This window comes from Malaya genurostris, chromosome 1 (assembly GCF_030247185.1).
Source record: "Malaya genurostris strain Urasoe2022 chromosome 1, Malgen_1.1, whole genome shotgun sequence".
In the NCBI taxonomy this organism is placed as follows: domain Eukaryota; kingdom Metazoa; phylum Arthropoda; class Insecta; order Diptera; family Culicidae; genus Malaya; species Malaya genurostris.
The window spans coordinates 58,677,683-58,692,754 of record NC_080570.1 but is presented as its reverse complement, the minus strand read 5'-3'; the positions used below and the strand labels follow the sequence as shown (position 1 = coordinate 58,692,754).

Sequence of the window (15,072 nt, the reverse complement as noted above, 5' to 3'; positions counted from 1 at the left end):
TCCATTAAAACCTCTCAACTCATTGACAAAATGAAACGAAACCAAATTTGAGGAATACAATTGAGAAGATTATAATGAACATAAGTGAAACTGGAGTCATTTCTTTCATTTTATTGTATTGTAATTTTCACTGGCGGTTAGCAAAGACTGCGATGCGCCAAAAAGCGACAGAATGCCGCAAAGGAAGCGAACCTGTCATTCGCATCAGTTCATCCTCTTCGAGACCCCAAGTCACAAGCATAATTTTTAAATTGGTATTAATCGAAATCTTTGTGTTCACCTACTGCTTTACTTGAAACACTTTCGATTTTAACTAAAAAAATATACTACTATGAAAAATTGTATATCATCTCCTTTAAAATTAAAGTCATCTTTGACAGATACATATACTCATTGAGGCTTCAAATGAACAAATAATTATATCTTGTCGTAAAAGAAAATTTCATGTTGAATCTGTAATTGCCCTTGGTTCACCAGACGATTTTTTTCTAATCGATCTAGATTAGATACTGTCTGAAAAAACTTCGAAAACCTCTAAAAAGTCTGCAAAACTGCATAGTTCGCTAAAAAAGATTCCGATTCCGTCGCATTCTATGCTAAGCTGAAATTCGCAATACTAATCGAACCAATAATCGTAGGAAATTAATCGATTACTGCGATTATCTGAAAGAATTCAGTCGATTAAATTTCATTCGATTAACTGTGCCTTTACTCGATTATTCGATTAATCGATCGATATTACGACATCTCTAGTTGAAGGAAATTTACATTCAATGTCATTTCAACAATCGTAGTATGAGCATCAGCCTAAATTGATTGAGCTTCACTATGTTTTTCGAGTGGTGTGGAAGTTTTGTTAAGTAGAAAGAAACGTTCAATATGAACCTGTTTCTTATGAACAAGATTAAACCATTTGTAGATTACCTTTCCAAATAATATGGTGTGATAAGCAAGCTACAAATAAAAATCTGGTTCTAGAATCTCGGTATTCTTCAACTGAAATGAATTGTGCATTTCATGTTTATACTTACTCAGTTTAGAAATAATTAGTGAAATTTCAGCAAGATCACATATTGTTCACTTAGCTATATCTTCTATTCATAAACGGATGTTATGTGGCATATAGGCAACAATGAATTTTGATAAACTTTCGAATACTTGTGTATTTTTCATAAATTCTGTGGAGTTTACATCAAATAAGAGTGAGTGAGATAACGAAAGTAAAAGTCAATTTGCTGTCAAAAACTGTGGTACTAGATCTCGCGCAGCTGATCGACAAACTGCTCTCATACATAATATTATGCAGTGCTGATATTTTATTACTACTTAACTAGTGGACCTGTTCGGATTGCGTTTGTGTGACGAGTGAAAAAGTCCAGGTCCTCAATTCAGTGATGCTTCAAACGTGACCATATTAATGTAAAACGTCACCTTTAGCTGCATCACGAGGAATATCATCACTTCTATGTGTCATTCTTATATTAAAAAGTGATAATCCGTTTCTCATGTACCAGACACAAACGTAAAGGTAGGTGCAATTTATTATGTCATAGATAGATTTATAATCATAGCAGCACATCTGTTAAGTAGTCGGTGGATTTAACGATAAACGAAAATTATACTATTATTGTGCAATTCTATAATGCCATATGTTCGATAGCCAAAGACGGAATCAAGTCAAAGATTAAGGCCAATGACCAACAAGGTGAAAGTCAGATATTTTAAAATTAGGTTTCGATTTTATCTTCACTACTTTTAGACGTCAAATTAGAAAAGTTTGGTTTTTATGTATTGTACACACGAAGGATTCATATCATAGAAAGTCATGCATTTGTCGCATTTTTAAAAAAGGGTGCAAACAGACTTGTCGATGTCTACTTTGAGGAATAACTACAGACGAACCATTGGAAATAGAATATAAATTTTAACATCAGAATAAAGATAAAAATTTTGTTTTCGTATACTGTTCACACTTCGTAGCATTACAATTATTGTATCTATCGATATTGTATATCGATGGGTAAAACATGAACATCTATCTCACGAGCGTATTACGCTTAGGTCCATGTGAACTCAGTAATGTTTAATGATTTGTTTTAAGAAACCATGCTCTAATTTGAAGCAAGCACAATATGAAGGGCGTTTTTTAAGAGCTTGCTGATTTGGAACTTAAATAAAACACCAAATTATAAAATAGCCTAATGTTTCTTATTTGGTAGACAATTTCTTGGCATTTAACAATCAAATATGATTTCGGGCATATGGCCGCCACGACTATTTTTCACAAAGGTCACTGAGGTCCAACTTTCGAACACTTTTTCAAGTATTTGAGGCCGTATTTCAGCAATTACACGTTGAATATTGGTTTCCAAAGCATCAATCGTTGCTATTTTATCAACACAAACCAATGATACAATCACACGAATGCGGAGTATGACAAGTGGCATCGTCCTGTTGGTTCTGTATCGATTTCCATTTACGGTAACGCGTCGTCCTTCTTCATTTTTAGAGAAGTAAGGACCGAAGATTCCACCAAACTCGATTTATCGAGATGCATCGGCAATTCTTGAACGTTATGTTGATTACCTTTACTTCAAATATGGTAATTTCGCCTTTTGACGCATCCGTTCAACCAAAAAAGCGCCTCATCACTGAAGAATTTTGCGCTAGTTTTAATTGAACACTGATTTTGAAAATAAATTTCCACGATTTGGAAGCGTTGCTCTGAAGCAAAGACATCATATTAACAAGATATCCAGCTCTCACATTTCTCGAACAAATCATTGGCAACATCCTTTTTTGCGAGCATGTCGCCCCCAGGCGAGCCCGCATCGAATCTTATACATAGAAGTAGGGGAGAAAATTCGTGCGCGCCAAAATAGCAGGGTTGAGCACCCATACAATTGACATGATATGTTGAATGTGATGCCGTGCGATGGCGTTGCTGAACTGAAGATTGACTTCGCTCCAAGCTGACAGGGTCTGTCTGAAGTGAACCTATTCATGATGATTCGCCAAACAAAACTGAACAAAGATGTCACTTCACACTGTCAAACAATTTATAGACAATAGAGTAATTCTTCTTGAAAAAAACAAACCTCCCAAGAAACACCCGTCAGATGGAATCTACTGTATGCAGATTTGAAACAACTAACTTTTTGTTGGACAACGAATCGTTTCTTTCTTGAAACAAGCTGTATATTTTTTGGCTAATATGACTAACATGACTTACTTTGTCATTATTGAACTAAAGAAATCAGCAGATATAGTGACCAAGTCATTTATGGTTTTGTTGTTCTAATGAGAGTTATTTTTGGCTCGTCCCTGAAGTTTGACCTTAAACAGTGTATTTGCATTTGCCTCTTGGATCAGAAAAAAAATATCTATCTGGTGTGTGGTTATTTTATTGCATCATGTCGTTTGATATGTGCTCATTTAATTATGATCACTACATAACGTGAAGAGAGTATGGGAAAAGTCTGAAGGGAATGAAATAGAAATACAGATTTACGTCAAAAGTACCACAGAGACGGTACTCGAATCCACAACTTTTCTATGCAAATTAAATATTTTTCCAAATTGACCGACTCTGTATGTGAAACGGGTTTACTTTATTTGGTAAGGTGCTGCTTCATATTCTACTCGATTCGATCTGATTATAAAGGCTTGTTTGCAAGAGTCATCCGTTTCCGATTGGTAAATGGACGACTCGGAGTGCGTCACTTCGGCGGATTTGTGCCAGCGATTATACCTTGTCGATGAACTAACATAATCTGAAATAGAGCGAGCTGTCTCGCAGCAGTAACCCACTCGCATTAAGTGTTTACTCCTGCTGACTCTCACTCATCGTACCCAAAAGAAACCACCACTCGTGTTAAAAATGCACCTTTTTGTGAGTGTCTCATAAGCGTGCGAATAAGATAGAATACGCCTCGCCGTCTCTCGAGAATGTGCTGCATGCACTGAGTTCTCGCTCTATGATCAACACTGCTTGTATGCTTTGCACAGCTTTTTTTAAAAAAATATTGCACTAGTTTGGAATGTCTGTTTTCTGGGTACATACTGTGTATGTTTCAAACAGTTTACTTACAAAATTGGTATGAGCACTGCCCGGGTCGGTGATTAAGTGTATACCCAAGTAACCACGACGCATTATAACTTTACATTATTTTAGTTTCAAAATTTCGCGTAAAGAAATTGATTAAATGCAGCTGAGTTACACATGTTTTCACAATACTATTATAAAGCAGAAAAGGGCGATTATTAGACTCTTATAGGTAAAGCAGGAATTGTATATTATTAAAGTAAGTATAATGCAAATATCTACTTTATCGATGGTAACAATTTCAACTATAGATTATAAATGTCACAAAGCAATAAGAGTGCTTGAATCATGAGTTACGAATGAAATTCCAATATTGAAAACAATATTCAATATTTAACTATTAATGTTGTTTATGGCTTATTTTTTATATTTATTTGGATTTGAACCCATAAACCGTGGTTCTCTGGTTTCGTAGTTAGCACCATTCACCTGGAACCTTGACATGTTTTGTTCGCAGATAAGAATCTTACTTCATCACTAATAGCATTATAGTCTTTTGACAATACATAACATTTATATATGTTACCAATGCAAAACGCTGCAAAATGTTAGCAGTGTTGTTTTCGAATGTTTCGATGTAAGTAAAAGACAAATTTTCCTCGGTAATCCATTTTACTTCTGCACTACCGACACATATTGGTAAATAAAGGTAAACTTAGACTAGCTTTAAATCATAGAACTACTCTACTTTTTATCACTACCAAGACATTGATTTAATGCAGTTGTTCAATTCCCTTGCTCGGCTATTATTAATGTTTCGTTGCTTCAAAATATAGCATTGAATGTCGATATATAGTACGGTAGAAGGTTGTTGTAAGATAATGCTCAGTTACATTTTGAATGCATATTTAATGCACATTGCTTTAAAGTATGTAGGATTTGTGTAACTATACATTAACAATGTAAAAATAGAGTTGTAAATGTGAAGTGATATAATGCCCGATGCTCCGGGGACGAGTATAGCGGGATTCGACTCCCAATCCCGAACATAGGGCCAGAGTTTTTCTGACCCGAAGAAGCGAATGACTTTAAGGTTAAAACATCCAAATCGAAAAAAGGCCCATTGTGCTTTAGCAAGCTATTAGTCCGCTACGCTCTTTTGCACTACATACAGAATGTAAACGTTAATCTTGTTCGAAAGCTTTTAGGTTGACGCGGTTGACGAAAATGGTGCAGAATTGTTGTGCTCAATCGTTAAATTTTAAAGAGCACATCCTATCTCCAATGTCTTTAAGTTATAAGGATTCTTTTTTCGAGTTACTAAAGATTTCTCTTATGTACATGGCTTGAAAGCTCTGTATTGCGTCTTAGTTCGCTCAACTCTCGAATGCTACTTTTATCAGATCACCATCACCAGAACGATATCCAACGCAAATTTGTCCGATTCGTTTTCCGTTATCTTTCATGGAGATATCCTTTCAAACTACCGAGTTACTATGACCGCTGCAAACTGATTGGTCTAGATTGATTATCTGTCCGTCGCGATGTTGGTAAGACTATATTTATGGCAGATTTACTTTAGTCGCGAATCGGTTGCTCCTAGTACAATTTTAACAAGTGGATATTCGACGCCGTAATCTTGGGATTCTTCTATGCTGCAACCAATTATCGATATAACAACTATTCAACATCTGTTTCAATAGTTTTGACTTTCATTTGCCACGTAATGTTATCAAGAAATCGTTCCTCAGGTTGCTGTCTAATTAGTTTATATTACTATAGAAGCACTAGATTTAAGGAAATGTACAACTCACCTCGAAACTAATATAATATATGAACTGATAAATAGTTACCGAATACCGATTCGCGATATTTTCTATTTATTGATGTGATTTTCCCATTCTAAAGTGACTTACATCAAGTGAAATTCAAATTCTCAGTATGATAGTCAAGTGATTTGGAACCAACCGAACACCAATAGTAACTCAAAACACTCTAACTCAAAGACTACTATTTTATGAGAATAATCCACAAAAATGGAAATGGTTAGATTCAATATAGCATTGCCGTCAATTGGTTTCGTTACTTCCGGCACGTCAGAATAGACATTGCACAATTAGTGTTAAATAAGTGCGTTGTAAGTAGCAACGACTTTACGTCTGCTTAGCGGATTATGTTGATCCGCGAGGTGACATTAGTAGATCAACATAATCTGCTAATGCACTGATGAGCTGAATGCGAAACGTAAATAATTCAATATAGTCATATGCACTTTAGCACAAACTGGATCCCAAGAGGTTCCAAACCTCCAAATGAATTTTATTGCTATCGAATCACCATATTCGAAATAGAGTCAAATTGAGCTCACCACCATCACCACCTTCACCACCACCATAAATTAGAACAATAAATTCATAAGTTAGTTAGTGGATGAAGCAGGCAGAACACTTTCATGAAGCACCGCTATCAAATCAAAATATTATTTTATTTTTGTTTTTAATGCTATTTTATTTTTATGTCACCCCGGTTTTAACCATTAATTGTCATTTACCGGGGTTAATCAACATATGATAATAAGCCATGAGGGACGGATATGAATTGAGCTCACCACCACGTATAGTGTTGAAGAACGAGAAATAACATGAAATAAGAAATCTACGTTTTACAGCTTAGATTATTCAAGAAAGCTCGAAAGAATAGGTAAGAGAAAATTCTTTGTTAAAGGAAGCTATAGTAAAAAAGTGAAAAAAAAATCTCCACGTTGGAAAAGCTGCTTAGGGGCTGTCCATAAAAGACGTCACGCCGCAAGGGGGAGGGGGGTGTTTCATAAAACGTGACCTTTTGTGACAGGGGGGAGAGGGGGAGGTTTTTGGAATGTGACGTCCAATATTTTCAGCGCATTTTTGAAATACCTAATTATATTACTGCTTTGCCCTATTTCCTGAAAAAATCTCCACAATAAACGTTTACATTCTATAGGAAAACGTGTATTTGTTGATGTAAAAGCTTCTTGTAAATTCGGAAATGAGTGATGCAGGAAATCATTTCTGTTGTGATCAGCAAAAGTGCACGGAGAAGCGAGTAAATTAGCGAAATTAATAAATTTTGCCTAATGTGAGTAAAAAAGAAAAAGATGCCTTCAAACTGTTTATCTTAAGTTATGCACTAACAATTTTTTCAGTAATTTGATTTTCTAGCATTGATAATAGTATATCATAAGAATTTCTCTTATCTGATTCTGATGCAGTTTACTCAATTGTACTCCATTTGAAAAAGGGCGGGAGATCAACGATTTCAGAAGTCATGTCTTATCTTGATCATATGTGATTTTCCTCCATCAACATCAAAGCTCATCGAATCATCCAATGATTGAACTTACATAAATCAAGAATCATTTTAGCACAAAATCACTACCCATTGTGTGACGGAAGATCAGTACCGATATTGATCGATGTGATTTCACTGATCAACTGATAATGAAAAGATTCTCCGGCAGTGATCTCGTTTTGATGAGGTTTTGGTCTTTATTTTCTCAGCCCTGTATGCTACACTAAGGAAATATTATTCTTTACCTAAAACAATAATATATCTGTGTACCCCTAGGAGGAATAAAACAGATGATTTAAATGTTTCATCAATTCCAACTAAATACTTTTGCTAATTTATATAATTGATATTAATAAAATAATTCCGATGATTTTGTAGTTTCAGGGATATTTTTTAATCTAATGACAGCATGTAATAAATCGTTTTTTCCCTCATATTTGTATGGTTTGTCATACATATTGAGAATGTATTGAGATGAATTTTATTTATTTTGAATTCGTGACACGTGACATAGGGAGGGTGGGGGGTCTTTGCTTCTGTGACAATTTGTGACAAAGGGGGGATGGGGAGTCAAAAATCGTCAGAAAAAGCGTGACGTCTTTTATGGACAGCCCCTTACTGAAAGTAAGAAAAAGAGAAACTCCTTCAATTGTGGTCTTCTACGATATGGACGCAGGTTACCCAGTGGAGCTACATTAATTTTGCCGTTGGATTCCATATGGTCGCTAGGTTGGTCCTGTCCGGAGAAAAATAATGGATAATATCAATCTCTCAGTGGACCCCTGTACCTATTGTAATTTCGGAAAGTGAATTAAGGATAAACTTCATCCATCAAGCTAACTTCTTTGTGGGAGAAAATAGATATGAGACTGATATGCGAGTACTGCAGTACTGCACATTGATCGAAACATTTTCTATACGAAGATTTTGCATTCGATTTTACCACAATTCGGTTGATCGAAAGTCTAGCAATCTGCAAAATAATGTGGCGACTACTAATAATAAGATGACAATTGGTACAAAAGTTTTGTGTATTTTCGTTTTGGCTTAGTTGTTTTAATATGTTTTCAATAGGATAGGTTTTTATAAGTATTAAGTAAATATTCCACCTCAGTTGTAGTGTTTGTGGTTTCACATTGTGATTAGTAAATTAAATGTTAATTTTGTAAAAAAAATAATTACAAAAAAACTTCTTATATTATTTGAAGAAGTATAAAATATCATTCATTCGAAATTCTGAATATCAGCAAAATTGCTCGGGTAGTTAATCCACTGTCTGGCGATTTTGTAGCCTGAAAACGCTCCAACGAAATGCGACCGGCTGGTGGTACATCTTTCATTAGGCACATGTTTACGCTTTCTCCTTCCCCCAAAAGCTGACGAAACAATGGTCAAACCTGTTTGATACTTTTCATTCGAGTGGGTTAGCTTTCGATTTTATGCGAACTTTGGCTGCTATTCGATGCTGTCCACGGCACCGCCATATGCATTGCATCTGTGCGTGGATTGCGAAAGTTCAGCAGTCTTGTAGAATTTCAATATGCCATTATACCTACATGTCACGAAATTAGTTTTATCTTAATGATTAATTTATTAAACCATTCTATTATAATTATAAACTATTTTCAAATCGATTGTGTTAGTGAATCTAAAGATAACTACAACCAGTTAGTGAACCTTTATTGGCAATCCCAATAGAAACGTTTTTTGGCGATTGAACTCCTGACTTTATGTCTTGTAGTATTTCCTGGTACCTATCCATATAAAAATGATAGCTAGCAATTCTTGTTTTGACATAAATGGATACCTGTTATATACAGCCAGGGACGTGCGTAATCCGTCATAACAAATGATAGCAATTTGTTGGTTCGTATTCTTATATGTAAGACTTTCCAATGAGTAAGTGACTTATAACGGTTCAGGATTCATTCCTGAAGCCCCGTTGAATGTAACAGTTGACGTGTTGTTCATAAATCTTATAATTGTGTTTCCATGCACGACGTGAGTCCAGCGTGAGTCTGATTAACTCAGGAATTTCCACTAAAAGTGTGTTCATTGTCCCCTATATGAAACACAGATGCTATGTTGTAATATTTATGTCTGAACGTTAACCTAAATTGATGGCGGGTTTTACATCCTTTTGACATTGCTGTACACACAAACGGCTCGTCAGTTGGTGCCTACCTTTTAAGTACGCCGCTCCCACTTTTCGATCGAACGAATGACACTTTCACGCCTGAAGCCAGGGGCGAAACAGTTTATGCACGAGTAGATTGGCTTAGTTTAAAATAGTAACTGCGCTTCTTTGGTAAACTATGCTTAATTTTGCCCTTTCGACACAAACATTCATGCATCGTCATTTCTTCGAACTTCGGATAGTTGTTTATGCGATTTATGCTGATCGAGTTATATTTGTGTATACGAAGTTTACTAGGTCCGTATCCACCACAAAGAGAATAATTGTTTCGAGTCTAGATTCAAGAAATTTGACTACATGTACCATTACAATAAAATAGGGTCCAAGATGGTTCTTATCTCATAGCAATTGATCATGAATCATCTATGATGATCTCGGATCACGACCTTTGTAGCAAGAGCAAGAGTATGTATATGATAAGCGACGACTACAAAACTTGTCGAAACAGAAGGTCGAAATTTATCAACCACGAAAATCAGGATTGAAAATGACAGTTTTCGGTTCTTGCATACATTGAAAAGGTTATTCAGTCGTCTACAATCTTTACCTAATTGTTCTGTGGCCTCACAACATCACGAAATTAAGATCAAGGACATCTCGTTTCAGTGAGTCGCATTAACTCTCATTTTTGATAAGGTACTAGTTGCTAATCAAGTTTGACCACTATGATATTGGATTATGGAATGCTTTACCTTTTAAACGATGATGGTTTCGGAGCAAAGTTCAACTTTGAATCGCAGTAGGACCATGCGTGCACCCTCGGCGCAAGTTGATCACATGCAGATTCCTCTGTTTCGCTGTGTAAATCGACCTTCAAATTGCTGCTTACTACTAGTGTGGATCGAATGGCAGCAAAAATCGTACGGCATTATTTTCATTCAGTTTTTTTTTGCAATGCTTGCAGTACTGTTGTCTTGCCTTTCCGACAAAAGCCATTATTGTTGTTACGATTGGTCGACATGACGCGGACGCAACCGCGGTCGATTTTTGGCGGGGGTATTTTTTCAGACTTGCCGCCATCATCAAAGATTACTTTATTGCGTGGCTGTGGTTGCGACGGTAACTGAGCGTGCAGGTGCTGCTAAATACCTGTAAATAAAGGTGACACTGGTTATGGAGAAGCGCACCGTTTTTTTCCCGGGGCACTGCCGATCCCTCGCTTTAGTATTGTTTGGTTAATACGCAAGTATGGAATATACAACGAATCTTGCGTAATTTCTTGTCGTATTAAGACGAAGATGAAAGTGAGACTGCAATCGATGAAATGGGTTGAGTATTTCTTTGTTAGCATCGATTGTAAGATAATTTGTTGTGCAGACTGATTTCTATGTCATTTGACTTCTATGTTGAAGTAAGCATCAAACTGATGATGATGATTAGCAGCAATAATTAAACTAGCTTGCTTTACGAAGTTGTTCCAAGATTTCCATGCGTTCTGTCAACCAACAATTTTAATGAATTAAAGGAAAATACATATTCATTCCCTTTGACAATGAACTAATAGATGAACGCTATTGTGGCACTACTACAATGCCAATGAATCAGGTTTATTTTCTTCATACTTACTTTTGATTGTCGGCCGCCAGGCTGAAGCAGGGCCACTGTGATACAGTATAAAGTAACGAAGTAAACAAGCACATACTCGTTTGGAATCGAAACTTTGGAGCAACATGCAAGAAAGGCTGTTAACGATACCCGGGAAACCGGAGTAACAAAAAGAGAAAAATACATGTATTCACATTGTGTTTCAATAACACAATTCGTTGCCTTTTGTGGGTCCGTTAGTTCACTACAGAACAAAATCGATAGCATCGAAGTCATAAAACTATTAAAAACCTATACTTAATCCACCTAGTGGTGTGACAGTGCCTTTCTATTGTTACTGTCGCAGTCTCATTAAAACTCGTTTTTGATACAAATTCATTCAGATTGATTCGGGTAGCTCACAAAAGTATGCTTCAGCGCTTACGCTACATATTCGGCAACATCACCAAATTTATCAGCAATAATACATTTGAACTTGATCACTTTCTGAAGTAATTGGTTCATTCATATCCGAGAAAATTGAGCGGTTATGATGAGTTTTGTCGTTTTCGTCACTTATACCATTACACCTCCGGAAGTGAGAGGTTTGATCTTCGAACTTGATCAATGATACAATAGTAGCTTTCAGACGAGCCTAAGCTTGTCAATATGGCTTTAGTCATCTCCGTGAAAATTGGGTGCTAAAAATGGACATTTTATCGCTAACGTCACTTTTATCATTATATCTCTGGAACCAGAAGTGATAGTCATTTGATCTTTAAACTTAATCAACAGGGTAGTAGGTGACCGGGAAAATCGCGAATTTTATTTCACCGGGAAAAACTAGGAAAAAGTCGGGATTTTTTTTAGAAAGCTGGGAAAAATATTACTAGCTCAAATATGAGTAACAGTTGTTAGCATCATGATTTTTTATTCAACAAGTTAAAAGTTTGCGTTTGAGCGAGATGTTCAGTAAAAGTGTTGAAACAACTTATAATCGCTAAAATTTTTAATAAAATATCAGGGCTTTCATTGCTTTCGATATGAGATCTGTAACTTAACCGATTAGTTCTAAGGTGTTAGTATATATAACTTATTGAAATAATCATTGCTTAATTTGAAATCCTGAATGTTATTGGTAGATCATCCGAATCAAAGTCAGTTCACTACAAATGTTACATTGATCTCCTAGAATCAGATCGATTGTACAAGAATTTCTCATAGAAGAGTTTTAGTTGGGCTATTGGAAATAAAACTGGTTAAAAACCAGCGAAGAGTTCATCATGCAGAACTAGTACTTTCTTATTACTCCGCGAGAGATGTCTAGCATTTAGAATCTTATTATCTTGTGCGTTTTAACACTTATCATTTAATTTATTTGCTCATCAACGCATTGAAATCGTAAACATGCCGAATTTTAAAAATAGGATGACATGACGAATGTACCTTGTATTTGCAAACGAATTACTATAATTTAAACAGCGTATGTCCGTATGACAATTTGTTGTACCAAGGTAGGAGCCCTGGAAATGACGGTACTGTGTTAGGTCATCATGCCGTTTATAATTTAACCGTCGTACTGAGATTTTCACTTTCGCTTCCGGAAGGGACGAAGAAAGCTCTGTACAAAATGATTTGAAATTGCAGGCACATTTTGTTGTTGGTTTTTCAGAGTGGCAAGCGTCCATTTTAGGGATTGTTGTTGCTTATTGATTTATTTTCCTTGTTGATTTATCATATTTAGTTATCATATGTATACAAAAAAAATAAAAACAGTCATGTGCACTCGGAAGAAATCGGTTACATGTAACCAAAACCCACAGATGACTAGAAAAAAGCTGTATGTTTTTTCTTATATGCACTAGTCATAATAAATATTTCCTATTTATACATCTAGATATCCGAAAACTACTTCAATCCTCAATTAGCGGGTCTATTAACACATGGATCAATAAGTCCCGTGACTAACAATGGAAACAACTTTTTTTTTCGTCATTTGGGGGTTTGGTACCTCGTGGGTAGCCAAACCTGCTGATGCACTGATGAGTCGAAGACGAAACGTAAAAACTAGAAATAAGTCATGTGCACTTTGCACAAACTGGCTACCCACGAGGTACCAAACCCCCAAATGACGAAAATCTGTTAGCGGTCAGTATGCCGTCGAATTTGTTTCGTTCTTTCGGCACGTCCGGTTAGACATAGCGCTTCGGCGCAAGCAAGTGTTTTGCAAAATGCATTAACTTTACGTCTGCTAAGAGGATTATGTTAATCCGGGAATTTTTGCATCAGCAGTTCAACATAATCTGCTGATGCACTGATGAGTCGAAGACGAAACGTAAAACTAGTAACATTTTTTTTTTGCAAAATTTTTTTTTATTCATCAACATAATCACCTTTTAAGGTGATACAATGGTTCCAACGTTTTTCCAATTTTTCAATACCATGTTTATAAAAAAATTTATCTTTCCCTTCAAAATAAGTTTCAGTTTCAGCGAAGACCTCCTCATTTGAGCCAAATCTTTTTCCCTGGAGCATTTTTTTAAGATCAGCAAAGAGCCAGTAGTCACTGGGGGCTAAATCTGGCGAGTGTGGGGGGTGGGGAAGCAGATCAAAGCCCAATTCGTTCAATTTCGCCATTGTTTTCATCGATTTGTTTTTGTTCCATCGAAAGCAATCGCGGCACCCACTTGGAAAAAACTTTTTTCATGCTCAATTTTTTATAAAGGATAGTAAATACACTTCCATATGATATCTGTGTCATCTCAGCAATCTCACGGAGCTTCACTTTACGATCTTTTATTATAATTTTTGTCACTTCACTCACATTTTCCGGTGTAACGGCTTCCACAGGTCTACCCGAGCGTTCCGCGTCATTTGTGTCGGTACGACCACGTTTAACCTCGGCGAACCACCGACAAATCGTTGCTTTTGATGGACAAGAGTCCGGATAACATTTTTCAATCCATTGTTTCGCTTGCACGGTGTTTTTACCCATTAAAAAACATGTTTTATCAAAACACGAAACTTGGTTTTTTGAATTTTTTAAACAAACTACAAAACGACTTTACTCCAACCTCGATAACTCAGCTGTTTCTGGTCGGATCGACTTAAAATTTTGACCCGTTTCAGGCAAAGGTTAGTACTCTAGAAAGACGTGGTTACTGGTTTACTACGAGCGCCATCTCTACATTAGTCTCGGGACTTATTGATCCATGTGTTAGTAAGGAAAACTCGTCACTTATTGGCTACGTTATATAAAATGAAGCAGGCTGCTACACTCTCTGATTAAATCTTCTAATTCAACATATTCTTTGAAGCAATTATACAAAGGTCTGGTGTAGGACTATAATAGAACAGCAATGGAAGAAGCTTTTCCGCTTTTTTAGATGGATGGTCCCAGAGAAGCACTAATTATAAACTACAACATGACAAATTTTATGTTAGTTACTATAGCTAATAGACACGATCAACATTTGATATGAGCTTGAGTGACCATCTACTCCGTTACTGATCGGGATTAGCTGAAATTGTACAGATAATTTTTAGATGATCCGACCTGGGACTGGCAAATCATCCTTCAATGTACATATACAGAATTCATTGATACAATTGATACATTCATACAATGTACAGAATTCATTGATCAGTCCTGACGTCGGCCAGGCCCGAATGTATATCGTATAAGGAATGAGAAGGGATGTTAGTCCAACACTTGCTGTTACTAGAGGCCGTATATACTACTGCGCACTCCACAAGAGTCACTGGAGAAGGATATTTGTTAGTATAAATTTCAGTAATGGTAGTATTCGCGTGCGACTTAGTATGTTCCGGTTTCAAGATGCTCTGATGCACCACTAAACTCACAGATTTCCCGAGTGAACGTTTGAACAATATCCGAAATTGAAGTCCCGGGAAGTCTTGATGCACAGTTCTTATTTGAATTACTATCGCGTAACGAATAAAAATTAACGAGGGAATA

The 15,072-nt window shown here is 36.2% G+C and overlaps 1 protein-coding gene across 1 annotated transcript in view; it reads left to right on the top strand.

Moving 5' to 3' along the window:
• The first annotated feature begins 758 nt into the window (after positions 1-758).
• The window catches only part of LOC131440166 (3-hydroxy-3-methylglutaryl-coenzyme A reductase), a 73,203-nt gene continuing 58,889 nt past the window's right edge, over positions 759-15,072 (top strand). The window contains exon 1 of the mRNA XM_058611215.1: positions 759-1,528. The gene's annotated coding sequence lies outside the window, so the exon portion shown is untranslated. The remainder of the gene's footprint in view (positions 1,529-15,072) is intronic.